The following is a 26,985-nucleotide window of genomic DNA, read 5'->3' as shown; positions in this document are numbered from 1 at the left end:
CCACTCATTGGGTTGGTTTGGACTCCTCTCAGGTCACACCTGCAGTCAGCAAGAGCGCAGAGACCACCCACACAGGGTCCTCCAACACTCGGGTGAGGTGGCACCAAGGATCCGCTTTACAAGGGGGTACCAAGCCACTACCTTCTCATGAAGGCATTTTTGTGGTGCGTGCAGCCACACTGCACCCACCAAAAGGATTAGCCATTGGCACCAGCCAGTAGGCCAGCAGCGAAGGTGTTGAGATGTGAACACACTGCAGAGGGGCTCAAGGCAGCTTCAGAGTCTCCACCGAGCACAGAAGCCACTCTCTGGAGCCCTGGTTACATTAGGGGGTCACCAGAACATGCCCAAAACTAAGAGTAGGGCGAAAAGCCACAACAAGGTTGCAGAGCTGCTCCATTCGGCTGCAAACTTCCTTGAAACTATGTGTGCAGAGTAAATACAACTGCCACACAACCAGCAATAGCGCTTCACGAAATCACATAGCGCCGACAACATCAGGGCCACCAGAAGGCACTCGAGGCCGTGTGTAACTCTGCCGGAAGTGTACGTGCCAGGGGTGTATTAAACCCTGACCGGTGCCAACGGGGTTCACATATGAAGGCGGGCACGGGGGTGCCAGCCTCAAGTTGGAATCACACCTGTCTTGTAAAATCTCAAAATACACTCGTCCCTCGAGGGAATCTGCGCCGATGGGCCTTATTTTACTTTTATTGGGGCACTTACATACCACGAACCTAGCGAGAAGGGCAGCTGCGGGGTTTATGAGGCAATAGGGTTATGTGTCTGTACGTGGGGTAGAAGATGCGTTCAAACATACAACTGTTGGGGTACTGTTAAGGAGTGGGGAGACCCTATGGTCAGAGTCAGAAAGTGCAGTGAATGGGGATTTGGGAGAAATGTTTCTGCTTCTTTCTGGAAAGGCAGAGTAGGGTCCCAGCCTTGGATGTAGGCACAGTGTGCACAGTAGGGGTTTTCTTTCTCGGCACAGGGGGACCTCCAGTCGCATCAGGTGTGTAGTTGTGTGTGTGTTGAGGGACCCGGCCGGAGAGGGGTTGTTCAGCGAGTTTGTTTCTGGTCTGTGCCCCGCTGTAAAAGATGCAAAGAGTTCAGCACAGAAGAACCCGGGCAGAGAGGGGAAGTGGGGATACCTGAGTCCACCAGCGCAGAGGCTGGCTGGAGCACGCAGGCGGCCTTGAGCGGGGTGAGCAGAGGGCAGGGGCTCAAGTGAGGGCACCTGTGACTGAGCACTGTCAATATGGGAGGGGTGAGACCTCGGAGGGCACCGACACCATCAATGTGCGAGAGGAGAGACCTCGGAGGGCACAGCCACAGTCAGTGTGCAAGAGGAGACACGGAGGGCACTGCCACCATCAATGTGCGAGAGGAGAGACCTCGGAGGCCACTGTCGCCATCAGTGTGCGAGGGGTGTGACCTAGGAGGGCACTACCACCATCCAAGTGCGGGGAGCCATGGGAGGGCACTAACATCAATGTGCAGCAAGGAGGCCTGGCATTCTAGAGGGGAGAGGGTTTTACCCTTCATGTTTACAACTGCTACCACCCACCCTGACCCTGTGCCTTCCGTAGTATTTTACTGAAAGGCCCGGTGACGGTCAGTGTCTACAAGGGGGAGGGGAGGGGCTGGATTTGGCACTACTAAGGGGGATGGGAGGGGAAGTGAAACCCATCAACGCATCCTTCCAGGACTGATGCCAAACCCATACAGTAAGCGAACACTGTGACTTGCTTGCATGTCACAGGCCACGTCACTCCGAATCCAAACCACCGGATACCATGCAAGCACGCGCCTTAATCCATTTTTACCAAATCCACGCGCAGAACTACAGGTACCAAAACATCCAGGATGTATACAAGCTAAACACCAACTTCGTGAAACAAACAACAAACACGAGCACCTCGCGCGGTGGGGGGAGAGGAGGGAGGCGGGCGCGATTCACTCGCGGGAGCGATAGTTGCTACCAGATGGTGGCGGGCGCTCCCGCGAGTGAATCTCCTGACGTGCACGTGTTGCCATTGAAGGCAATGGAACGCGTGCACGTGCTTGGCTGAAAAGCCTTGGCGATCAGAAAAGGTCTTTTTCCTTTGCAACGCATGTGCGTTGCGAAGGCGAGACCTAAAAATGAGATGGGCAGCACGTAATAGTCAAATTTTATATATATTGAATTGATAATTAACTGTTGTAGTGGTCATCTCTAAATTGAACAACACAAAAAATATCAGAGGGTCTAACAAGAAAAAGTGTACGCAAGGTGTAAACTAACAAGAAAACCTAAATGTCCCTATCATGTGTATATCTATCTATGGTCATCCCTTCGGCAGACCCTCACAGTGGTCAGGCAAGGACACCCATCAGTCACCACACGGAACCGCCCTTCATCATTTGGGATTCCTTCAAGACCACCACTAGGAGTGCCACTAAGCTTTCACGGAGGAGGGCCCAGATGGTAAAGGAGCCCTCAACCGGTCAGCCAGGTCTTACTATGGTCTTGTTACTCAATTATGAGGATATTGGCACAAAGGGGGGACTGATGTTGCAGTGCACAAAAAGGTGTGTGAAAAAGTAAAATAAAAAGGTGTCATAAAATTGGATGAGGGGGTACTGAAAGTGAATTTATTCTGATGCTACCCACTGCTCCAACATTAAAAAGTAGTCAGTAACAGTCAAAAAAATGTAGACTGCCCGGATGTACTATAAGGTCGACATGTTTCAGCAATTATCGACACATTATGTAATTGCTTTCTTCAGGACCAAATATACTGATGGCTACTGCTACGAAGTGATAATGAAACAAAACAGTGCTCAAAACCAACATAGATAAAACTGATACAGAGATCACCTGAATCCACTAGGTGTCCGCATCGTTTCTCTCCTCTTCTGAATCGTGTGAATATTCTAGAAACAATGAGAGCATGAAGGTCAAAATAAGTGCCCTATCAATACACACCGCGTACACTACCATATACAAGATTTATATGCATTAGTCCTAGTATTTAGTGTCATAATCATGTACAACTGTAGCACTATCATTGAGTGCAAATGTCTCAACATTGGATCAATTTAGAAATGCCAAGGTAGGAAACAGAAACCGTCTTACCAGACTCGTAAGAGGTACAGACCTCACCCCACCTGGCCACGGCTCAGGAAAAAGGGGAAGCACCGCTCTATAAAAAGGAAGACAAGTACACAGCATGCTGTGAAATCAAGTACTTTGCTGTTGTCTAGAAAGATCTACTCTGCGCCAATTAAACTATAAGCCACTTCACATGAAGCTTTCACAGCTATGTCGAAAGTAATGCAATTCCACAAGTTGCAAGCATTACCTATCTTAGGACAATCATATGTTATCACTCAGGGTAGCATAAAAAATTTGAGTTCAGAAAACCATGAGTAATCCCATTTCCAAGCAAGGAGCTTACCTGTCCGTCGGTACTTGGAAAATCGGCGTCCGAGCCGATTGGGGAGGTAACGACGTAGGACAGGGCTCCGGTATATGACACGATGCGTCATTGGCCAAAAGCCGATCACGTGGTTCCCCATACTAGTGAAACCCAATAGAGAGCGGTTGATTGGCTGGAGAAGTGAAGGGCCAGCCAATCACCACGCAGCAAAGTGAATGCCCACCGTCTGATTGGACTATCAGGAGCTTCACAGATTGAACAAGTATCGCTCCTCGTAGGGTTTTTTTATATGTAAAGAAAAAACTTTCTCGACATCGTTCGTCAAGCAAAAACAATTCATGAAGCAAAGAGTAAAGCAAGGAATGGTGCCGCATCAGTGCCCATTGATTCAAGTATGTTTATATGTTATAAATAACGCGCACTGAAGGCAATGTTTATTTACTTTCTGTTGTTATCTGCAAATTGCTTGTTCAGAAACTGTTACAGTAATTCGAAGCACATATAAGGTAGTGTAATTAATGCCAACTCATACCACATAAAGGTCATAGTATTTGTGGCAAGTAAGCACCATAATAAATGCCCACCAACTGAATGGGTCTGCAGGAACATCATTGTGAGACCAACTGTTGCTCCTCGTAGATTTTTTTATGTGTGTAAAGACAGAACTATCTTGACACCGTTAGTCAAACACAACCAGTTTATGAGGCAGTAGATGGTGCCTGCGTCAATACCCGTTTGTCAAAATATGCTTTCATATTAAGAATAACGCGAACCAGTAGACAGTGTTTATTTACTTGCTGTAGTTATTCCCAAATTACTTGGTCAGAAGCCAGGACAATGTTATAGCAAATAGAAGTACATGTAGGGAAGTATAATTAATACCAATTCCTACCACATACAGGTCATTTAGATCATAGTATCTATGGTAAGTTATGTCCATCCATAGAAGATTACTATTGGTGTGATGTGAATTGTAGTGATCTTACAACAGTGATCGTATACCACTCAGTTTACCCGGTTAACAGGGTTGATATAATCTACCCCTCTATGTTAGAGTTGATATAAATGATCCACCCCTCTAAATCAGAGAGTGGACCAGGGTATATCGTCATTAAGGCCCACGCGATTTGTACCCATCTTAAAGACCCACTTCTGTTCTTTGAGTAGAAGATACTTAGACACATCTGTGATGTGTGCTGGAATATGAGGTTGCTCAATCACTGTCCATTGGAATGACGTGGAAGGGTGGCGTGCCTCCAGAAAGTGATTGGTCAATTTCGTGGCTTGTCTCTTACATCTGATAGTGCTCTTATGTTCAGATATTCTGACCCTGATCTTGCGGGTTGTCATCCCTATATATTTCAGCCCACAGGGACATGTGATGAGATAGACAAGGTTCTCGCTATTGCAATTCGTGAATTTAGTTTGAATCCACGGTCTTGTAGTGCCTATATCTATTTCGGTTGATTTCCTAGTTTGTGGACAAGATTGACATGTGCCGCAGGGATGATGACCTGTGACTGGGGGAAAGTCCCAGAGGGATCCCAGAGCCCTGGGTCTCTCTTCACTTGGTCTTGTGTGGACCAGTCGGTCTCTGAGATTCAGTCCCCTCTTGAACGAAAAGAGTGGGGTTTGTATTGAAGTATGGTCTGAATTAAGGATAGACCAGTGTCTTTTAACCTCTCTCTGTATTTGATTCGATAAGGTACCAAACGTGGTAACAAAAGTTAGCCTATCTAGGGGGGGCTTAGGGACAGATGGTTCTAGAAGAGCCAAATTATTGTTATTTCTGGCACTTTTGAGAGAACGTTGTACAAGTCTAGGTGGATATTTCCTTGCAACTAGCTGTTTTTTCAGAGCCACCGAGTGTTTTTAAATGCCAAACTGTTTGAACAATTCCTCTGAACTCTAAGGAACTGCCCAAAAGTTAAATTGTCCCGTAGAGACTTAGGATGATGGCTATCAAAACATAAGAGGGAGTTCTTGGCCAAAGGTTTCCTGTAAAGTTCAGATTGCAATCCCTCAGGTGTTGCCGTAATCAGTAGGTCTAAGAAAGATAGTTTGTCTCCACCTACTTCCATTGTGAAACGAAGAAACTCATTCCTGCTGTTCAACCAATCCAGGAATTCACGGCATCTTTCACTTGTACCCCGCCAAACCACTAGGATATCATCAATGTACCTTTTCCATGTTTTGATACACTCAAGAAAAGGATTTGTAGTAACCAGTATGTGTTCCTGTTCGAAAGAATGGACATATAAGTTTGCCAGACTGGGAGCGTAAACGCTCCCCATACTGGTACCCGATACCTGGAGGTACATTGTGTCCTCAAACCTGAAAAAAATGTGCTTCATTGCCAGAGTAGCGCAAGCCATGATAAAATTCACCGGAGTAATACTGTCTAGAGTTCTAGATTGTAATAGAAGCTGAATAACCTCAAGAGTTTCATCCTGTGGTATTGAGGTATATAATACTTCCACATCAAATGAAACAAGAAGGTCGGTAGTAATATCAAAGTCTATCTCAGGCAAGAGGCGTAGCACATTGGTTGTGTCCTTTAGGTAGGTTGGAATTTCTTGGACCATGGGGCGCAAAAAATAATCAACAAAGGTTGACAAAGTCTCCAGAATAGATCCGATACCCGAGATTATGGGGCGGCCCGGAGGCGGTCTTTGTTCTTTATGCACCTTAGGCAGGGCATAAAAGTATGGGGTTACCGGGTGTGTGGTACAAAGGAAGGCTGCTTCTTGTGGCGTGATCCACCCTTCAGATAATGCTTCTTCCGTCATGGTTGAGATTATTGTCTTCAGTTCTTCAGTCGGATCAACATCCAAGGGGCGGTACGATCTCACGTCCCTTAATTGCCGCAGACATTCAGCTCGGTAGGTGCTAGTGTCCAGAAGGACAATGGCACCACCCTTGTCCGCAGGTTTTATAGTCAGTATGTTGTCCGTAGATCATGCTTTTAAAGCCAGCTGTTCATCTTTGGGAAAATTATGAAACACCTTTTCTTGTTGTGTAAACAAGTCTTCGATACTCTTCTCAATAGCTTGTTCAAAAGCAAGTACCTTAGGGGGCATAGTGTGGGAGGGTGGATTGAAGGTAGATTTCCTTTTCAGCCCAGTGTTTACTTCTCTTACATCTTGCGTTTCAGATACCTGTTTGTCAGCAAAAAAGAAATGCAATCTAACCTTACGTAGGAATTTGGCCAACTCCAAGCGAGTTTCAAAGTGATTGTTCTGATGCGTAGGGACAAAGCCCAAGCCTCTGTTGAGTGCCTTTTCTTCAGATAGTGTCAATACATGTTGACTCAAGTTAATCACGAGCCCGATTCCAGACTGGTCGTTGCCTGCTCTTTGTTCTTCGTTGTTGTACTCCTCGGGTTCCTCGCTGATGATGTCGGCGGGCTGAAGTGAGCCTGTGGTTGTTGTTGGCCTCTTCTCCTGCCCCGAGACCGTCCCTGGCCAACACCTAAAAAAGGCTGGCCACCAAAGTTAGTAGGATATTGAGGTGGAAAAGGCCCCATAGGTGGTTGAAAAGGGCCCATGTGTTGAGGTCCCATCGGTTGAAGGAAAGACGGACCACCAAGCTGCCAGGGATTCGGTGGCCACCATAGTTGTGTCTGATTCTGTTGGTTCCCTCTCCAGTTACTGCGCAAATTTCTCTTTCCTCTGCCTCTGCCTCGGGGACCCTGATTGGTGGATCCAGTGTCACTGCCTGTTGTGTTGTCATCAGAGCTCGATGTACCATAGCTGAAACCCGCCTTGCGCCCATTTGCAGTAAAATCAGGTGGAATATATGTCTCACTTGTCTAGGGGTATACTTTGTCAAACTTGAATTTATCTATGTTGGTTTGGAGCACTGTTTTGTTTCATTATCACTTCGTTGCAGTAGCCATCAGTATATTTGGTCCTGAAGAAAGCAATGACATAATGTGTCGATAATTACTGAAACATGTCGACCTTATAATACATCCCGGCAGTCTAAATTTTTTTGACTGTTACTGACTACTTTTTAATGTTGGAGGAGTGGGTAGCATCAGAATAAATTCACTTTCAGTACCCCCTCATCCAATTTTATGACACCTTTTTATTTTACTTTTTCACACACCTTTTTGTGCACTGCAACATCAGTCCCCCCCTTTGTGCCAATATCCTCATAATTGAGTAACAAGACCATAGTAAGACCTGGCTGACCGGTTGGGGGCTCCTTTACCATCTGGGCCCTCCTCCGTGAAAGCTTAGTGGCACTCCTAGTGGTGGTCTTGAAGGAATGCCAAATGATGAAGGGCGGTTCCGTGTGGCGACTGATGGGCGTCCTTGCCTGACCACTGTGCGGGTCTGCCGAATGGATGACCATAGATAGATATACACATGGTAGGGACATTTAGGTTTTCTTGTTAGTTTACACCTTGCGTACACTTTTTCTGGTTAGACCCTCTGATATTTTTTGTGTTGTTCAAGTACATGTAGGGAACATATCGGAGCCTGGTCTTTAAAATTCCCTCTGGTCCTAACCAATAGTTGTTGTTCATCTCTAATTTGGCCAGACTGCACCATCTTGTGTCAGAGTGAGACAAGCATTGGTGCTGAAAATTAAGTGGCCGGGCCAAGCACCGGAAACCACTGGCTCAAATTAACCGATTCGACGCGGTTGGAATTCCACCGCGGTGCGGAAGAATTCCACGCGTGCCCCCGGGCGTCCTCAGCACACGCCCACCATGATGTCGGATGGCCGGGGGCAGTCTGACGCATCGAAGAGGTTAAGCACTTACAAAAGGACAACAAATCCTCACCCACAACGTGGCGTGCAAAAAAACAATGGTTTTAACTCAGATCTGTGACTGCGGGTTAATGTTTGAGTGGTTCAGCATTCTATCCACCATCTATTCTTCTTGCATTTTGTCTCCCTAAGTGGGAAGGGTATGCCCAGATGTGGGTCCCGTGCTTGCTACGCCACCAGATTCAAGCTAGCCTGGCTGATAAGGGATGAAACCCCAAAACCAGTCCTGGGATACTTGTTTCTGGTCCAGGGAGGGCCTGGCAGTTCGGAATTTACTGTTCCATGGGAAGCAGGGTCAAGACTGATTTGCATAAGGCTGGGTCTGAACTGGAATGACGTGGTGTGCAAATAAATGATGGATTTAACCCAGATATGTGACTGTGGGTGAATGTTTGATTGGTTCAGCATTCTGTCTATCATCTGTTGTTTTTGCATTGTGTCACCCTAAGTGGGAAGGGTATGCCCAGATGTGGTTCCCGTGCTTGCTACGCCACCAGATTCTAGCTAGCCTGGCTGATGAGGGGTGAAACCTCGAAAACAGTCCTAGGATATTTGTTTCTGGCCTGGCAGTTCGGGCTGGACTGTTCCCATGGGGAGCATGGTCAAGACTGATTTGCATAAGGCGGGGTCTAAACTGGCATGGCGTGGCATGCAAAAAAAACCGATAGATTTAAGTCAGATCTGTGACTGGGGTGAATGTTTGATTGGTTCAGTATTCCCTCCAGCATCTGTTCTTTTTGCATTTCACCCACATTGTGTGGCATGCTTTATCCTGGGGTCCATTCTTCCTAGGGCCCACCATCAGTCATGAGCACGTAGATCATACCCCTGTAGCTAGCGGATAATGAATAGGAAAGGATGAGCCACCCCAATGTTGTCCCCGTGGATCCCTGCTTTGTTGATCTGTTCCTTACCTTGCTGTTGTAGATGCCTAATCTCTTGGTATAGGAATTGACCAAATGAGAATGTAGTAGCCACTCGTGCATGAATGAAAAATTGGTTCTCTATATCACACGTTTAAAAGACTTTAGGGGACATTAGGAATACCCCATGAACAGTCTCTTTAATATATATATAGTCTACTCTCTTCTCTTGAATAAAGTAGTTTGGCAAACATCACCCTTGAAAAGAGTTCTTCTGCCTCAGATGTATGAGCCCTGCCCTTCATAGGAGATTTTGCTATGAATGTATCCCCTTTCATCATTCCTCTTACTGAAAGCCCTCTAGAGCCTGGAGGAAGGGCTGCATATGAACAGAACCCACCAGCTATTTGCCTATGCTATCCCTACAATGGAAGAACATTATCTGGTGGATGCTTCTCTGTAATTATCATTACATCCCAAATTGTAGGATTTTCAATAACAACCGAACTCTAAAAATGTCCCTCAGAAATTAGAAGGTTTTTGGTGCATGGCACAATCCCAAGTGATCCCCTAAGAAGGCGTTTAAATGGCGTGGCACAGCGCCTAAAGCATATCTTTGCACCACAGGAGGGTGGCAACCATAACAAGTGGCGTACCCAGTATACCCAATATAACAAATGTGTACCAATTGGTTCACCAACTGGTGGCTCAAATCACAACCTTATTTCAGTCCCATGAGCGACTGCCACAGATAGAACTGTCCATTGGACAGAACAGCTTTGACAATGTGTTATTTTCAGTGTGATATTTTTAAGGCACTTTAAGAGCTATTTTAAATACATACTTCTGGATAATTCAATTCATTTAACATAGTATTATTGCATTATACATTATCTCAGTTCATCCCATTACCTTCTGTAAAGATGTGCTTTTGTCTTTTGACTGCGCTACCAAAAGTGAACCAAGGGGTCGTGGTGGGACGTACATTGGTAGATTTAGCATCTTGTCTACTGAAAGTCAGGTAGGGCTCCTTCAGCATCAGACTCCCACTTTGCTACAGACCAGGTGAGGTCTGACAGTTTATATGTCCCTATGGAGCTGAAATCTCACTGGGCTTCCCTTCACCTGCAGCCAAGAACCTAGGGCCCAATTATGACGTTTTCGAACCCACCGCCAGCACGCAGCAGTGGTGGTCAAGAGAACGCGACAAGCCGGAGGCATTCTAACCACTGCATTCCGAAATGAGTGATGGGCTGGCGGTGGGACTGCGGCGGCATCCCTCGGCTCATAGAGAGAGCCTGAAACAAATTCTGCCACAGTGCAGCTCCACTTGCACAGCGGGTGCACTGTGTACCATGCACCATGTTGTGCATGGCACACAGTGCACGCACAATAGTGCAGAAGGGGCACTTCATATCCCCTATGCATAGTCCCAATGGGTAAAATCGCTGTAGGTTCCTGTTTGGGGCCCCTTCCCTGCCTCTTTGCTGACCTTTTCATGGCGGGTTCCGTGCCATAAAAGGTCAGTGGAAAGGAAGGTCGTGATCAGCACGGCGGTGCCGGCATCGGAACCTCCTCCATGGCCCACCACTTTCCCCACCACTCCTGCTGCGGAATCCAAGATCCTGGTGAAGGTGGCGGTCTTGTGGCAGTCCAGCTGCCATGTACGTAATCGGGCGGTCAGACCGCCGAGGAGGCGGCCGTTAGACCACCACCAATGGTTCTGCGGACTTGGGACTGCTCTACTCATAATCAGCCCCTAAGTCTGTGCTGTATTTCTTATACATTACTCGTTTTGTACCATCTACTCATGAACTGTCCCCTCTCCTTCCTGCCCTCTCTGCTCATACACTGCCACTCTGTCTCTCCAACTTCGGCTCATGCTCTGCTCTCTTTCGTAACCGCCCAGTTTGCTCCTGGCCCACCGTCCCATCAGTTCTCACATGTTCGACTCTCTTTTCACACTCTTGCTTCTGCTCACACACTGTCCCATTCACTCACTCCTATATCTGGCACATACCAGCCTTTGTCTCGCTGCACTCTTGATAATGCACTGCCCCCCACTGATTGCATACTCTCCAATTGCTCACACATGATGTGACTCTGTTCCCTCCTCTCCTCACACACCATCCCCTCTTGTCACTGTTCCCTTTGATCACACACTAAGCCATTTGCCCACACACTGCCCCTCTGTTGACACCCACATCGGTTCATGTACTAAATCCACTTCTTGCTGCCCCAATTCTCACTGCCCCTCTTCTCACACCATGTGCCCTCAGTATGTTCCCAACTCTGCTCACTCCCACCTCTGCTTACACAATATATCCTCACTGCTCCTCTGCTCACACTCTGCCTGCTCCGCTCACACACTGTTCTCTCTGCTAACACTCTGTCCCCAGTTCTCCCAGGCTGTCTCTCTCCTGGCTTCGTCCTTTGCTCACACACTTTCCGCTCTGCCTCTCCCACCTCTACTGCATCACTGTCGTCTCTCCTCTAGGCCTAGGCAGCAAACTCTGCTCCGTTCATGGAGTTTACAGAGTTCCCCACACTCTGCAGAGCTCGCAGAGTTACGAAAAACTACGTTCCACTATGCAGAGTGGAGTTTTTCCCCGCTCGTCAGGCGACCGCAAGCAAAGAAAATCCAATACTAGACTGCTTCCCAGTGAGATTTCTCAATGATGATCGCTACCGCTCGAGTTGAGAAACCTTTCATTTGCGTTGAAGATGCTGCCGCTCGAGTAAAACTTACACTCGAGCGGCAGAAAGAAGCTGCGCCCTCTTGCACTGTGTTTGGGTGCAGTTTGTGCTGATTTTACAGTGCGGGTCAAACACCCGTCACTAAAAATCAGCGCATGCGGCGCGGGGTAATGCATCCCGCCGCTCGCAGATCTCTGCGTAACTTGGCGGAGTTTTTTTCTCATTTTGCGGAGTTCCACATAGCGCATAGTGGAACTCTGCAAACTCCTCCCAGGCCTACTCTCCTCATACGCTGTGCACCGTTCTCACTCCCCCTGTTAGGAAAATGCTGGCCTCTCACCTGGCACCCACCTCTGCGCACTCACTGTCCACTCTCCTCACTCCCATCTCTGCTCACTTTCTGTCACCTCTCCTCATACACTCTCAGCTCACGCGTTATTGCCTTTGCTCAGACACTGCCCCCTCGGCTCACACATTCTCTTCTCTGATTACACACTATGCCCTCTCCTCACTGCCCCTCTTGTCACACTCTGTCCTCTCGTCTCACTGCCCACTCTGCTCACACACTGTCCTCTATTCTCGCTGTCCCCTCTAGTCACACACTATCCTCTCTTGTCACTCACTGTCCTCTCTTCTCACTGCCCCCTCTGCTCACACACTATGCTCTTTGGTCACACACTGTCCTCTATTCTCGCTGTCCCCTCTAGTCACACACTATCCTCTCTTGTCACTCACTGTCCTCTCTTCTCACTGCCCCCTCTGCTCACACACTATGCTCTCTGGTCACACACGGTCCTATCTTCTCACTGCCCTCCCTGCTCACACACCATGCTCTCTGGTCACACACGGTCCTATCTTCTCACTGCCCTCCCTGCTCACACACCATGCTCTCTGGTCACACACGGTCCTATCTTCTCACTGCCCTCTCTGCTCACACACTATGCTCTCTGGTCACACACTGTCCTACCTTCTCACTGCCCTCTCTGCTCACACACTATGCTCTCTGGTCACACACTGTCCTCTCTTCTCACTGCCCCCTCTGCTCACACACTATGCTCTCTGGTCACACACTGTCCTATCTTCTCACTGCCCTCTCTGCTCACACACTATGCTCTCTGGTCACACACTGTCCCCTCTTCTCGCTGCCCCTCTCCCCGCGCACTGGCCCCGCTGCTCCCACACTACCCCTTTTCTCCCACACTACCTCTCTGCCCACACACTGCCCCTCGTCTCACAGCTCCCATGCCCAGACACTGCCCTCTCTTTCTTTCCCCGTGCAGTGCCTTCTCTCATTATGTTTTCTGCAGAGGCGCTGGTCTCAGCCGCAGCTTCCAGCTGACTGTGCAGCTTAGAAATGGAGCTTTAGTCCGGAGGCCGCAGGGGTCCAAAGCGGGGACTTTAATACGAGCGAGGTGTGTGGCCCCCTGCGGGAGACTTTTGTGCCGCCTCATCAGAGAAAGGGCCTGGCGGATGAATCTGTGCACACAAAGCAGCCGCATCGAACGAGCTCTATAGAGACCACAGCCCCTGCAGCAACGACGCACAGACCGCCACCCTCACCCTCCAGCTCTTCACACACAACCCCAAATCCACCATTTGGCAGCTAGGCATAGACACCCCCAGCCAAGCAACAACCAACAGGAAAGTCTCTAATAGACGGTATACGCTCGAGACAGCTCTGCGCAGACACCCCCAAACAGCACGAGCCACCACCTGCCCCGCGCGAACCCGCTTTACTTGTGCCACTGCCATCCATACCTCGGCTCCCGCCGACCCTTTGTCAATACTTGTTATCCTCCGCAAATATCCCGTCTCTTCCGCACATAATTGAACGGCCTTCCATTCTCTGCTATTCTACGACCCCTCACTTTGTCTGCCCTTCTTCCTTTTATGTGCCCTATAAACACCCTGTGTGTTTTACAGGCCTTCTGCTTCTCCGAGGCGTTAATGCCCAAAATTGCAGCGGGTGCCTTAGCACCAGGCCTGGAAGCGCCAACCATGCTTGTATTTTCCTACCAGAACAGGGGGTGGAGGTGTCCATTTATTTGCGTGTATTAGGGCCGGTGGTAACCTTGTCACGTCACTGCCCTTCACATCGGTCTCCCTCCCTGCACTCATTCTTTCCAGAGAGTTCTCCCTCTCACTATCACTCCTTATCACCCTGTATTCGCCACGCTTCACCACCTACACCCTCCCCCCCAAATACTGAAACCACCCCCTCACCTCGTCCTTCCCTCTCTTGACTCCTGTCCCTTAAGTCCATCATGATCTGCCCCCTTCAGCCTCATTTCTCCACCGCACTGCCCCCGGTCTTCCCCTCCCCCGCAGACACCTGACCCCCGCGTCTGTTCCTGTCCGGTCCGTGCTCTGACCACAATTGACTGACATTTTTAATCAGCACCAAACACCTGCCTCTGGGATTCACCCTTTGACCTCTTTTCACACCCACCTGCGCCCTATAGAATAATCACGGAGGCTTAATTAGGATTCAAGGAAGTGCGAGGTCACATCTTCAAGGGTCCAGCTATCGACACGGTAGAAGACAAGAATATTACTCCAAAAATATCAAGTTTTGAGACTTTAGTGTAAAAAATGTCGTCAAATCAAAATATATTGAGAACAGAATAGAGAAGAAAATAATATTGTTTTTTAAAAAGTATGTATTGTTTTTCTTTCAAATAATGCTGTATATAATATTGTTTTTGTTAATATGGGTTTACATATAATTTTTTTAATTAATGTAATATATGAGTTTTGTTAAATTTAGGTGTTCATTATAATATAATAGTTTTATATTTGTTAGCACAGTTTGTAAGCTTCAGTGTGTAGTTATTTTTTTTATATTAGTAATTTATAATTTAGTGGCAGGTTGTTGGGTCTGTAGCGGAATAGGGTGGGAAGTTATTAAATCCATACATTTTTTAAATTTCATTTTTATGCTAAATATTTGATTGGTAATTGTGTGAATTATTTAATTGATTAGTTGTTATGTCATTCATTTGTATTTTAATGAGCTGTTAATTTATTGGTAATTCTATGTATTAATAAACTGTTCCCAATTAAATGTATATTTATTTTTGTTTTATTCATTTACTATTTTATTATTATTGCTTTATTTATAATTTATTTTAATGTTTTTTTGTTGGTGTTTTGGGGGAATTAGGGAGAGAAGTGCATTAATTTAAAAAATATTTATTGTGTTTCATAATTGGTAAATTATTTTGAGATTTTTTAATGTTTTTAATTAGTTTAAATTACATTTATTTATAATGCTTATATATTTTATTTTGAATATCTTTTAGTATTTTTCTTTTGTTGGGTATTTAAATGTTTTAAAAAAGGATTAGCAAATGGAATGATATGTTAAACCCTTTCAAATTCCAACACTTTCCCTACTTTTGGCAACATAGGAGTGCGAATAGTAAATCTAACCACTCGAAAATCCAACATTTTTCCTAATTTTGCTTTTGTAGGAATGGTAATAGTAAATCTAACCTTTCCAAGGTCTAACACTTTCCCTACTGTTGTTTAGATTCGATTGGCAATAGTAAATTGAACTCCTCCACAGGCTAACATTTTTCCTGATTTTGTAATTGCATTTATATAGTGCTTATTACCCCTGACAAGGCACTGAAGCCCTTTATGGCTATTAGCAAACTTCTCTGGAACCCACAGTTAGTGGTTAATCCAGTGGTTAAATGTTGGTTATTGTGATTAGTCATGTGCTAGCAAGAAAAAAACATAGCATGCATTTACTCCTGTTACTTTGTGGTAGATTATATTAATACCAGTAAGGTGTGACCGTCAATGGGGGCTAGGTGGTTTCAGGTGAATGGTTGGTGAGATAGATAGGCTGGGGGAGATTAGGTAATGTTAGGTTGCAGGGATAGGATTTTAAAGCAGAAGAGGTTGTGATCTATGAAATTTAAGTTATCAGCCTTTTACAGAATTACCATAAGAGGGAATAAGGCAGATAGGTATGAGACTGAGAGAAGGCTATACTCAGAAATAGAAAGCATGCAGATGATTCAAGGTAAGAGGAGGCTCACACTGAAGAAAGAAAGGAGAGGAATCAAGACTATTGGAATTAAGCCAAGTTCAGTTTTTTTTACGCAGGGTTTTTAAGAGTACAAGGGAAGGGTGCTTTCTGAGATGCACTCTTAGGATGTAAGCTGCAGAAAGCAATCTGAGGATGTAAGCTGTAAAAAGAAAACATTATACATAGTGCTCCATCTCCGGGGCAGACTGCTTAAAAAATGCAAGTTCAAGTGTTCACATCACATTTGTTATGCTATTCTTGTTAGGGAAGTGTGTGGGTTGTTCTAGACAGAGAGTCATAGTGTCAAAAGGGCATGTTTACCTCTGTCTATCATAAACTGCATTCTTTAACCTCTAGTTGACAGTCATAGATGGAAACTAATGCAGAGTGAGACCCTCCTCCTTTTTTTAGGCTCACCTGTACTGTTCATGCACTGTCCTTGAGTCTTTTGTCCTAAAATAAAACAACCTTTATAATGGCTTAGAGCCCACCTGGTTTGCTTACATTGGAGTGGAAATAGTCATTCTAACCCCTCCAAAGTCCAACACCTTTCCTACTGTCATTTAGATTGGAGTGCAATAGTAAATCTAACCCCACCAAAGTCCAAAACGTTCCCTACTGTTACAGGAAACTCAGGTGTGTAAAATCGCTTTAGACTTCTGCTGCAAGCACAGCTGGGACAGGCCACATTCTGGGGCACACACACAGGAACAAGGCAATGTGATAGAGGCAAAGGAAGGCAGGAAGCCAATAAATCAGGGCAGATGGATCATAGGCTTCTGGGGCAGAGAACCCAAGTAAAAGGCAATGCCACTGGTATAATGCAACAGGGGAGGATCAAATCATGAGGCAGTGTTGACTAAATTATGTGACAAGAAAAGGGAAATAATGCAGCCGAAATTGGCACATTTTGTGCTAGTATTACCTCACTATTTTGGCATTTTACACATGTCAACACTCTCTGGGCAAAGGATTCCCATGATTAGTACCACTGTGACACCCACATGTTATGTGGATTTGTAGAGCAAAGCTTATTGCCCTTGAGGGTATCAAGATGCAGTTTTTATTGTAGATACAGCTATAAGCAACAGAAAGCTGACTAGACAACTTTTGCGAAGGGCATTCCATTGCGCAGTAAAACGTGTTGCTGCGTTTATAGTACATTTTGAAGCTTCTGAGACAGAAACACTTTTTTTGCTAAAATGTGCAGTTTATGCATCAGATGATGGATTTTGTGGCAAATATAGCATATCCACAACTATGCAGAAAATGCAGCAGATAGAAAATCACATCATTCCAGTCGCCCTGGTTATGCTTAAAGTGCAGTCTTTTCCACAGACCCAGACTGATCCTCTGAGGATTCTAGTCAAAGTCCGCACTGCCCCAAGTATGGTCTGCTTGGTCCAGTGCTGGGTCTTCCATGCCAAATGTACAATCTTCTCCATAGCCACCAGGGGCTCTTCAAAGGCTTTCAGGAGGGTTCCTAAGGATATTGAGGATTCCACATTGGTTGATGTATGGCTTTCGTCAGTGCCCCTGAGAGCTCCTTCCACGCTCACATGCGGGGTCCAAAAGGATTAACATTCCAGTGTGCACTTATTTATTTATTTTATTTTTATTTAATGCATTCTTGTAAAGCGCGGACTTTACCCGAAGGTGTCAGAGCACTGTACAATAGAACCAGTTACGTTACATGAGAGAACTGTTACAGGAATGTATTGTAATGATCAATACGCAGGAAGCTGGTTGAAACGGGTTTATTAGCCCAACAGGGAGGCAAGTCGTCCACATCCAAGATCAACAAAACAATTGACCAGTACATGAATTCTAGAGTGGCATGGCTAGTGACATGTCTGCATTCTCTCATGAGAATGCACATATTTAAAGACATAGTTACAACACATCTCCCTTATTATAATAATAAAAACAAGAACAAAGAAAAAGGAAAAACAAAGAGCAGGAAGAAAAAAACTAGAAAAGAAGAAATCATTCAATACAGTAATCTTGGAGATACGAAGGTGCTCTCCTGGCCCTAGGGTTCATTCCACGAGGCGAGACACATGTATCTTGGGAAGATGATGGACAACCAACACAATCACGAGAAGTTGAACCACGAGGAGTTGAACCAATAGGATCAGCAGCAGAAGCAGCAGGTTCTATAACAGCATCATCCCCTTCCACACACCTTGACAAACGTGACATGCTCCACACATCACCCCCCTCAAGCATAACTACATTCTTCATGACTTTCGCAATACGCCTTGGCCCAAAGAACTTGGACACACCCTTGGGAGACCAAAGGCCTTTTTTGATAAAAACCAAATCGCCCACTTTCCAAAAAGGTACTTTCACACCCTTCAAAGCATCATATCTGCGCTTGTAACCATCCTGATAATCACTTAATTTGGGACTGTTGGAAACCACACCTTTATCCTTAATAGACAACCACAAGGGGTTGAGCTTTGAACCGGCCACACGTCCCCTAAGTTTCACAAAAGGTGAAATACCTGTCACACTGTTAGGGGTGTTCCTGTGCGCCCAGAGTTTTTCCCTGAGGATGGGCTTCAGGGGAAGACCTCTCTCTAAAGCAGTCTGAGCACACGCTCTAATCAGTCTATTCATACTCTCCACCAAACCATTCGCCTGTGGAGCATAGAGGGCAGTCCTATGATGTCTGATAGAGAGGTCTTTAAGGAAAACGGACATTTCCTGGGAGGTGAATTGGACACCATTATCGGAAACCAAAATTTCCGGAATCCCTTCACAGGTAAAAGCATCTTTAAGAAATTCAATGATATTCCTACTCAAAACAGTTCCCATGCAGGCTGCAGTCAACCACTTGGAAGTGTAATCCACAAGGACAACGACAAATCTTTCGGAGAGTCCTAGATTCAAGAATGGTCCAACTACATCAATGGCAACTTTAGACCAAGGTCGTTCAGGAATGGCAATGGGAGAAAGCGGAGCGGTGCTCACCTTCCTTGATTTATCGTTACTGGCACAAATGTGGCAGTCTTTAACGACAGCTTCAACCTCACTGTCTAACTCGGGCCACCAGTAAGATTCTCTCACCCTTGCTTTGGTGAGACTGCGACCTAAATGTCCCTCATGGGCTAGGTTGACTATCTTTTCTCTCATACCACAGGGAGGAATTAGCCTGACACCCCTAAACAATTCACCCTGAACAATGTTCAACTCGTCTCTAATGTTCCAAAAACCTTTGGCAGAATCAGGAACTTCTCTCAAGGCAGGCCAACCATTGACCGTAGCCTCCAAGATAAAATCTCTAGCAGGATCATCAGGAAAACATCCTTTCCATTCCGCTTCATTCAAAGCAGACTCTCTCACCCATGAAACAGTGGGAACATCCAGGTCATAGGTGACCAACTTATCGATAGGCAACCTTGAAAGAAAATCAGCGGGAACGTTCTTGGAACCAGGTAAGTATTCAATACAAAAATTATATTCCATGAGATCCTCAACCCATCTTTTAATTCTGGGGGTAGTACACTCGACATTCCTGCACGAGAACAACTGCACTAGAGGTTTGTGGTCAGATCTTACCACAAATGGTAAGCCCCACAGATAGAATCTGAAGTGTTTGATGGCCCAAAAACAGGCCAAAGCCTCGCGCTCTATGACCGAGTAGCGCTCCTCCGCACCTTTCAAGGAACGGGACGCGAAACCAATAACTTTCTCCGAACCATCCACGAACTGGGCCAACACAGCCCCCAAACCACGTAAGCTAGCATCGGTGGACAAAATGGTCTTTCTGCGCACATCAAAATGTCCTAAAGTAGGCATCTTAGCAATCACTGACTTGACTGTGTCAAAAGCAATAGAACAATCTTGGTTCCAATCAAAAACGGTACCCTTCTTAAGGAGAAGTCTAATGGGTTGCATAACACTGGCAAAGTTGGGAATGAATTTGGAGTAATACTCCGATAATCCATTAAAAGACTTAACCTGGTCCTTATTAGAAGGAGGTTGAGCTTGGAGAATGGCTTCAGCAAGATCAAACTTAGGACTAATGCCTTCCCCAGATATGTTGTGTCCCAAATAAGATACCGACCTAACCCTAAATTTGCATTTCTCTTGTTTAAGAGTCAGACCTGCATCTCTAAGCCTAGACAAAACAGCGAAAAGTGTTACATCATGTCTATTTGCGTCAACACCGTGGACCAAAATGTCATCCTGGAAAAAGAGGACACAATCAATACCAGAAAGAACATTTTTCATGATTCTCTGGAAACAAGCAGCAGCGCTGGCTAACCCAAAAGGCATCCTAATGAACCTGTATGCACCGATGGGAGTGACAAAAGAAGTCAGGTGTCTTGATTCTTCATGTAGGAGAACCTGGTGGTAGGCAGCTGACAGATCCATAACGCTAAACAAAGTGGCTCCACCAAACTTGGTCAAAATCTCGTTGATATTAGGCAAAGGCTGCCTGTCCACCCAAATGGCACTGTTTAAACTCCTGAGGTCGACACACATCCTAATTTTGGTACCCTTGTCCTTAGGTGCCAAAACAATCGGCGCAAGCCATTCTGAGGACTCTATCTCCTCAATAACGCCAAGTTTCAATAACTTTTCAATCTCAACTTGCAGTGGTTGCAACATGAGGTTGGGCACCTTCCTGACTTTATGTACTACGGGCTTGGCACTACTTTTCAAGATTATTCTGTGTTTAAAACCTTTGAGTAACCCCAGATCTTCAGTAAAAACTTCAGGGAATTTCCCAAGAACATCTGAAAAATCACCCCCTTCGGATATTAACATAACCTGCTCGGGTGCATTGGGATTCAAGGTGATACCCAGATTCCGTTGATGACGCCAACCAAGGAGGTTATCTCCCCTCTTAGCGATATAAACCTTACCAACAGTTTCCCTTCCTTTGAAAGAAATGGTTTGAATGGAATATCCCAATACCTCGATCTTCTGTTTGGCATATCCCACAGGATTGATATCAGAAACTGTAAGTTTAATTTTATCCCCATCAAAATTTGCAAACCAAAACTTATCGCTGATAAGGGTGAACAGTGAACCAGAGTCAGCTAACATGGGAACCATTATCTCTCACCCTGCTTGGTGCCGGCGCCGCCAAAGAAATACATAAAGTTCCCTCACGAAAAGCACAAAGGTAGCATAGAAAAACGGTATTTCCTCTCCAAAAAAACGAAGGTCCAATTAAAATAAATTCTTCGTCTTCAAGGCGCTGGGTTCATTTTCACCTGCTGGGCTCATCGTCGCCAGTATTGTAATGATCAATACGCAGGAAGCTGGTTGAAACGGGTTTATTAGCCCAACAGGGAGGCAAGTCGTCCACATCCAAGATCAACAAAACAATTGACCAGTACATGAATTCTAGAGTGGCATGGCTAGTGACATGTCTGCATTCTCTCATGAGAATGCACATATTTAAAGACATAGTTACAACAGAATGGAATAAATAAAAATAGCATGTCATAGAATCAAAGCGACGCAGGCATAAGGCACACAGTCTCAAGCACAGACTGTAGAAGCAAAAATATGAATATAAATGACAAATTTTACAATGACTAAAAAACTTCCTGGCGAAAAATAGCAGGCCATAGAATCCAAACAACCCAGGCAAACGGAACACAAAATCAAACGCAGCAAGCTCAGGATGTACAAACAAAAATATAGATATATGTGACACATTTACAATGACTAAAGAACTTCCTGGCGGGATCTGAGAAGGGGGGGAATTAGTTCTGTGTCTTTGGAATAAAAGAGATTTGAGGTCCGCTTTGAAGATCTGGTTAGAGGTGATGGCACGGAGCGAAGGAGGAAGCGAGCTCCAGATTCTCACTGTATTACCTGAGAACGATTGTGCCATCAATTTTTCCCTTTTGAAGGAGGGGGGCTCAAGAAGGAACTTTTCCGAATTCCAAGATGGTCTTGAGCCTCTAGATAATTTCAGTTTATTCGCCAGATAGCGAGGGGAGGAAGAGTGCAAAGCTTTGTGGGTGATACACGCCGTTTTGTAGCTAGCTCTAGCCTCGATGGGAAGCCACCGGAGAGAAGACAGGATAGGAGTGATGCGGTCACTTCGTTTGGACCCTGAGATGAAGTGAGCTGCTGAATGGAGGACGGATTTGAGGGGAGAGAGGTGAGATTTGGGAAGGCCAGTCAGAAGAGAATTACAATAGTCCAATCTAGAGAGAACTAGCGATTGGTCATTCTCCCGGAAGAACCGACGAATCCCCCATAAAAGGCGCAGCTGATAACGTGCGCTCTTGACCATGGAATTGATGTGTGGGATTAGGTTGAGTCTTTTGTCAAGTATGACACCTAAGGATTTAGCGCAGTCCACAATGATGGGTTTACTCTTGAGTCGATTCAACTGATCCAACCAATATTGAACAGGAGGCAGGGAAAGAGAGAGCTAGATAAGAGGAGAAATTCCATTTTGGAGGGATTGAGAATGAGTTGGTGCACTAACATCCAGTTGTGAATAGCGTTGAGAGTAGAGCTGAGTAGTGAGAGATCATGAGGGGAAGACACCTTGAGGTATATTTGGGTGTCATCCACATAGAGATGGTAGAGAATTCCAGATTTGCTTAGGAGGTTCCCTAATAGTTCCAGATAAAGATTAAACAGAGTGGGAGCAAGGATAGAACCTTGAGGGACGTCTTGACCAACCACCAGTGGAGACAAGAGACTGTTCGCAATCTTAATCAATTGGGATCTGTCCGAGAGGAAAGAGGCAAACCATTTGAGTACTGTGCCTTTCACGCCCATTCTCTGATGAAGAATGTTCAGGAGGGTGTTGTGATTAACAGTGTCAAAAGCTGCAGATAGGTCAAGAAGAATCAGAAGGCACGATTCCCCCGAATCGAGAATATGCAGCGCATCATCGATCACTTGCAGCAGGGCTGTTTCAGTGCTGCAATTTTGAATAAAGCCCGACTGGAACATGTCGAGGAGATTATTGTCCATAATGTGTTGGAACAGTTGTTTTGCAACACATTTTTCTGTGATCTTTAAAAGAAAAGGGAGATTGGTGATGGGGCGGAAGTTATTGAGGTCATTTGCTTCTGCAGTGTTTTTGTTTTGAAGGGGGGTAACCTGTCCTGTTTTGAGGACCACTGGGAGGGATCCTTGACTGAAGAAGAGATTGACTAGCCTGGTCCAGTAGGAAAGAGTGTTAGTATAGAAATCAATGGCAATGCCACTGGGTATGGGGTCAGAAGAATAGTTGGAGGGTTTGGTTTCGCGGATGCATTTGAGGAGATCAACCTCCGAGATGGCGACAAAGTTCTGCCAGGTGAATAAGGCTTTTCGCTCCTCGATGAGGGTGGGGTGGGTGACCTGTTCCACCAGAGAGTTTACCTTTTGATCGAAGAATATAGCGAACTCAGTTGCTTTCTTTGAAGCATCCTCAGGCTTGATAGTTTGGCGAGAACAATTTGGATTTTTGGTGAGGTCGAAACTTTTTTTGGGTCTGTTTTTACCTGAATCGAGGAGGGATCTGAAATGAGATGTTTTTTCCTGGAAGATGTGCTGGTGGTATTTGGATCTTGCTGAGCTTAAACGAGAGAGGTTAGGGGTGGATGGAGAATGTCTCCAGTGCTTCTTCAAGATTCTGAGGTTTTTCCTTTCGTCATAGAGAGCTTTGTTGAACCAAGGAGCTGATGGCTTGGGTCTTTTCCTTTTGCTTTGGAGTGGAGCAAACTTGTTGATTTCGACTGCAAGGATTGAGAGGCAAAGGGGAGTGAGATCGTTGACATCCGTATTGGGGTCTAGACTAGGAAGTGAACGCATAGCAGAATCACATAGAATCTCAAGATCAAAACTGGGGACTGGGGTGCAAAAAACTCGAACGCGTGTGGAGACGTGCATATAGCCCGGAGGCCAAATCTGCCCTACGATTTGCCCAAAAAGACTACTATGCTGCAATCAAGGTGGCTAAGGGGAACTATTATGCGGGGCGAATTGCCAAGGCAGATAACAATGGCAGGGAGATCTTTGCCATTGTTAAAAGCTTTGTTGCACCTGTCGCTGAGGCTGCTTCTCTCGTACCCTCGGCGCATTGGTGTGAAGAGCTGTCAACTTTTTTTTCTACCAAAATAGCAAGGATCCAGCAGGACCTGCTAGCTGCTCTCCCCAGTGACAGCTCCGCAATCTCCCCACTACCCTCCTACTGCCCATACTCGGGACAGCAACTCATTAATTTCATGCAGATTGAGGAGGATGTTGTTCTGCCCCTCCTTCAGTCCCTAAAATCTGGCTCTCCATCTGACCCATGTCCGGCCCGGGTGCTGTCGGAGGTGGCAGATTTGGTCTGTGATGAGACCACGCAGATAGTGAACCTCTCCCTGGCTTCGGGCGTTGTTCCTTCTGTTTGGAAACGGGCCAAACTTCTGCCGCTCCTGAAGAAACCCGGACTGGATGTGGCGACTCCGGGGAATTATCGTCCGATTTCCTTGCTACCGGCACTTACTAAAATTTGTGAAAAGGTAGTATTCCAACAATTGGAGAGCTTTGTGGAAACCTCTAAGGCCCTCCATCCCGCTCAATCGGGCTTCAGGGCTGCTTACAGCACCGAGACGGCCTTGGTGGAAATGACCGAGGCTATTCGGGACTGTTTAGACGGGGGTGGCAGAGCGGTCCTAATTTTATTGGACCTCTCTGCTGCCTTCGACACTGTCCCTCATGACCTCCTCCTCGGCCGGCTGTCGGCTGTGGGCATCGGGGGTGTAGTCCTGGATTGGCTGTCCTCTTTTCTATCTAATAGGACCCAGCAGGTCTGGCTGCCTCCCCATGCCTCGAAGCCTAAACCTCTGTGCACAGGTGTTCCGCAGGGGTCAACTCTTAGCCCCTTACTGTTCAATGTTTATATCACCCCCCTGGTTTATCTAGCGGAACAGTTTGGGGCTAAGATCATAGGGTATGCAGACGATACCCAACTGCTGTTTACCTGGCCCGATGCCGATCTGGATACATCCACGGTCCACCTGTGTTTGTCCTCTGTATTTCGCTGGTTAACGGAGGCCCAGCTGAAGTGCAATGAGGACAAGTCAGAGGTGCTCTTTTATGGCTCCTTTCCCCCCTCGTTCAAGAGCTCACTGTGGCCTTCTAACATTCCCGGCCCTAGTGAGATGGGGAGACCTGCCAAAAATCTTGGCATTTGGTTCACGGAGGACCTAAAATTTGAGCATCACATTAAGAAGCTTACAGGCACCTGCTTCGCCACTTTGAGAATGCTACGCAAATTCTTCCCCCTACTTCCTAGGGATGCGAGGGAGTCGGTTGCTCGGGCGCTCATCTTGGCTAGGTTGGACTATGCCAATGCACTGTTTAGTGGCATACCCGCCTATTTGGTGCAGCGTCTGCAAATTATTCAGAATGCGGCCGTCCGTCTATTATTTAACATACCTAGATGGAAGAGCGTGCGCGTGGAGATGCGCACGCTCCATTGGCTCCCGGTCAGACAGCGCATTATGTTTAAATCTCTGGTGCTGGCTTTCCGGGCAACCCATGATCAAGGCCCCATCTATTTGAGAAAGAGATTTGTCAGATATGTCCCTGCACGTACCCTGAGATCTTCTACTCTGTCTAAATTGTCTCTTCCACGTTTTAAACGGTTCAGACTTGGTGGTCAGTCGATTTCTGTGATTGTGGCCCGGGCCTGGAACGCTCTCCCTTTCCATCTGCGTTCCTTGCCAACAGTGGCTGCATTCAAAAAACATCTAAAAACTCACCTCTTCAAGAGTACAATCTGATGTGTTTTCTTTCATTCTCTGAGTCTTGATGTCTGTTTCTTTTTCCCTTGTCTCGCGCCAGGATACTCCCCAGTAATGGAGCGCGTTATAAAATGGTTTAAAGTAAAGTAAAGTAAAGTAAAGATCAATATTTTTTGTGTTGCGGAACCACGTAGAGGCTCTTTGAGGTTGGCCGAGAGTTAAAATGTGAGAGAGGTGAAAAAAGAAGGGAATGAGGAAATGGTCAGACCAGTCAACACGGATGGGTGAAGCAGTGGTAATCTGGTCTGATTTGGATATCACAAGGTCCAGAATTGAGCCCTTGGTGTGTGTAATTTCCAAGCAGTGTTGGGCAAGATCGTTACCTGAGAGAAAGGTTGCAAGTTTGTTGGTAGCCGAGTCTTCCACGGAGCCCCAGTGGAGATTGAAATCACCTAGGAAGATCTGCTTGTCGCTTTGTGAATATTGGTCACTAATGAAGTTGATGAATTCGTCAATGAAGGAAGAGCAATTACCAGGCGGGTGGTAGATGATATGGAACCTGAATGATGAGCCATGCTGAACTTGGAGTTCTAGGGAAAGGCATTCAAAGGTGTGAAAGAGGGTTGTGGGAAAGGTTTTGATTTGGAGGGCTTTTCTGTAGATAATCGCAACACCTCCCCCGATCTTGCCTGTTCTGTCCTTTCTGAGGATAGAGTAGTCAGTAGGTAACAAAACATCAAAAGAAGTGTGAGAGGAGTCATTAAACCAGGTCTCAGTGAGAAAGAGCATGTCAAGATTGTGGCGAGTGATAGTGTCAGAGATGTCCAGTTTGTGTTTGGTTGCAGATCTGCAGTTATGGTGCATACAGTGTAGCTCTGATGCAACTGTTTTGGTGATGTGAGTGTCTGGACTGATGAGGGGATAGAGATTAGATTCTTGAATGAGGGTGCCCCTTGAGGGGGAGGCTGGTAAGTTCTGGAGGAAGAGATGGTCTGAATGGCAAATTGAGTAGAGTTGTTAGGATAGGCGAGTGGAGGGGAATTGACATTGATGGTCTTGTAGTTGGCCAATAAGTTGGTGATGTCTGTGGGGAACAGATTGTGGTTGGTTCTATTGGGGTGCGGAGCAAGGAACTCCTCTGGAGGTTATTAGGAGGGGGGGATATCTTAGCACATAAGAGTGAAATGGACGCTTCAAGCTGGGAAATGGAAGAGATGAGAGAATCAAGTTTAGTTTCCAGAGAGAGGTGTGCTGAGCAAGGAGTGAAGGGTAGCTCAATAGAGAGAGAGTGGCCTAGGCGAAGGAGGACGGGAGGAAGTGGGGGACCGGGGAGAGTCTTGGGGTGCGAGGGTCGAAGGTGGGGGAGGAAGTGAAGTAGGCGAAGGAGGACAGTGGGCTGGGGGACTGGGGAGAGAGATGTGATGCATGGTCTGAGGGGGGGAACGAAGGTGGTAGAAAGGAGTGAATGGAGT

At 46.2% G+C, this 26,985-nt stretch overlaps 1 protein-coding gene and 1 long non-coding RNA gene across 3 annotated transcripts in view; one reads left to right on the top strand and one right to left on the bottom strand.

Annotated features, from left to right (window-relative positions):
* The window catches only part of LOC144754439 (uncharacterized), a 74,663-nt gene extending 71,479 nt beyond the window's left edge, over nucleotides 1-3,184 (bottom strand). The window contains exons 1-2 of the long non-coding RNA XR_013594724.1: nucleotides 3,119-3,184; nucleotides 2,861-2,916 (exon numbers count right to left, since the gene is read on the bottom strand). This is a non-coding gene — a long non-coding RNA (uncharacterized LOC144754439). The remainder of the gene's footprint in view (nucleotides 1-2,860; nucleotides 2,917-3,118) is intronic.
* Nucleotides 1-26,985, top strand: part of DRAXIN (dorsal inhibitory axon guidance protein) — a 208,033-nt gene that overhangs the window by 32,977 nt on the left and 148,071 nt on the right. Inside the window, exon 1 of one of the 2 annotated variants that reach the window (XM_078642215.1) lies at nucleotides 3,682-3,814. The exons of the other annotated variant lie outside the window; for it this stretch is intronic. The gene's annotated coding sequence lies outside the window, so the exon portion shown is untranslated. Of the gene's footprint in view, nucleotides 1-3,681; nucleotides 3,815-26,985 lie in introns of those variants that run through there. 2 annotated transcript variants of the gene reach the window in all.

Source organism: Lissotriton helveticus, chromosome 5_1 (genome assembly GCF_964261635.1).
Source record: "Lissotriton helveticus chromosome 5_1, aLisHel1.1, whole genome shotgun sequence".
Taxonomy (NCBI): domain Eukaryota; kingdom Metazoa; phylum Chordata; class Amphibia; order Caudata; family Salamandridae; genus Lissotriton; species Lissotriton helveticus.
This window is presented reverse-complemented; position numbering and strand designations above follow the sequence as displayed.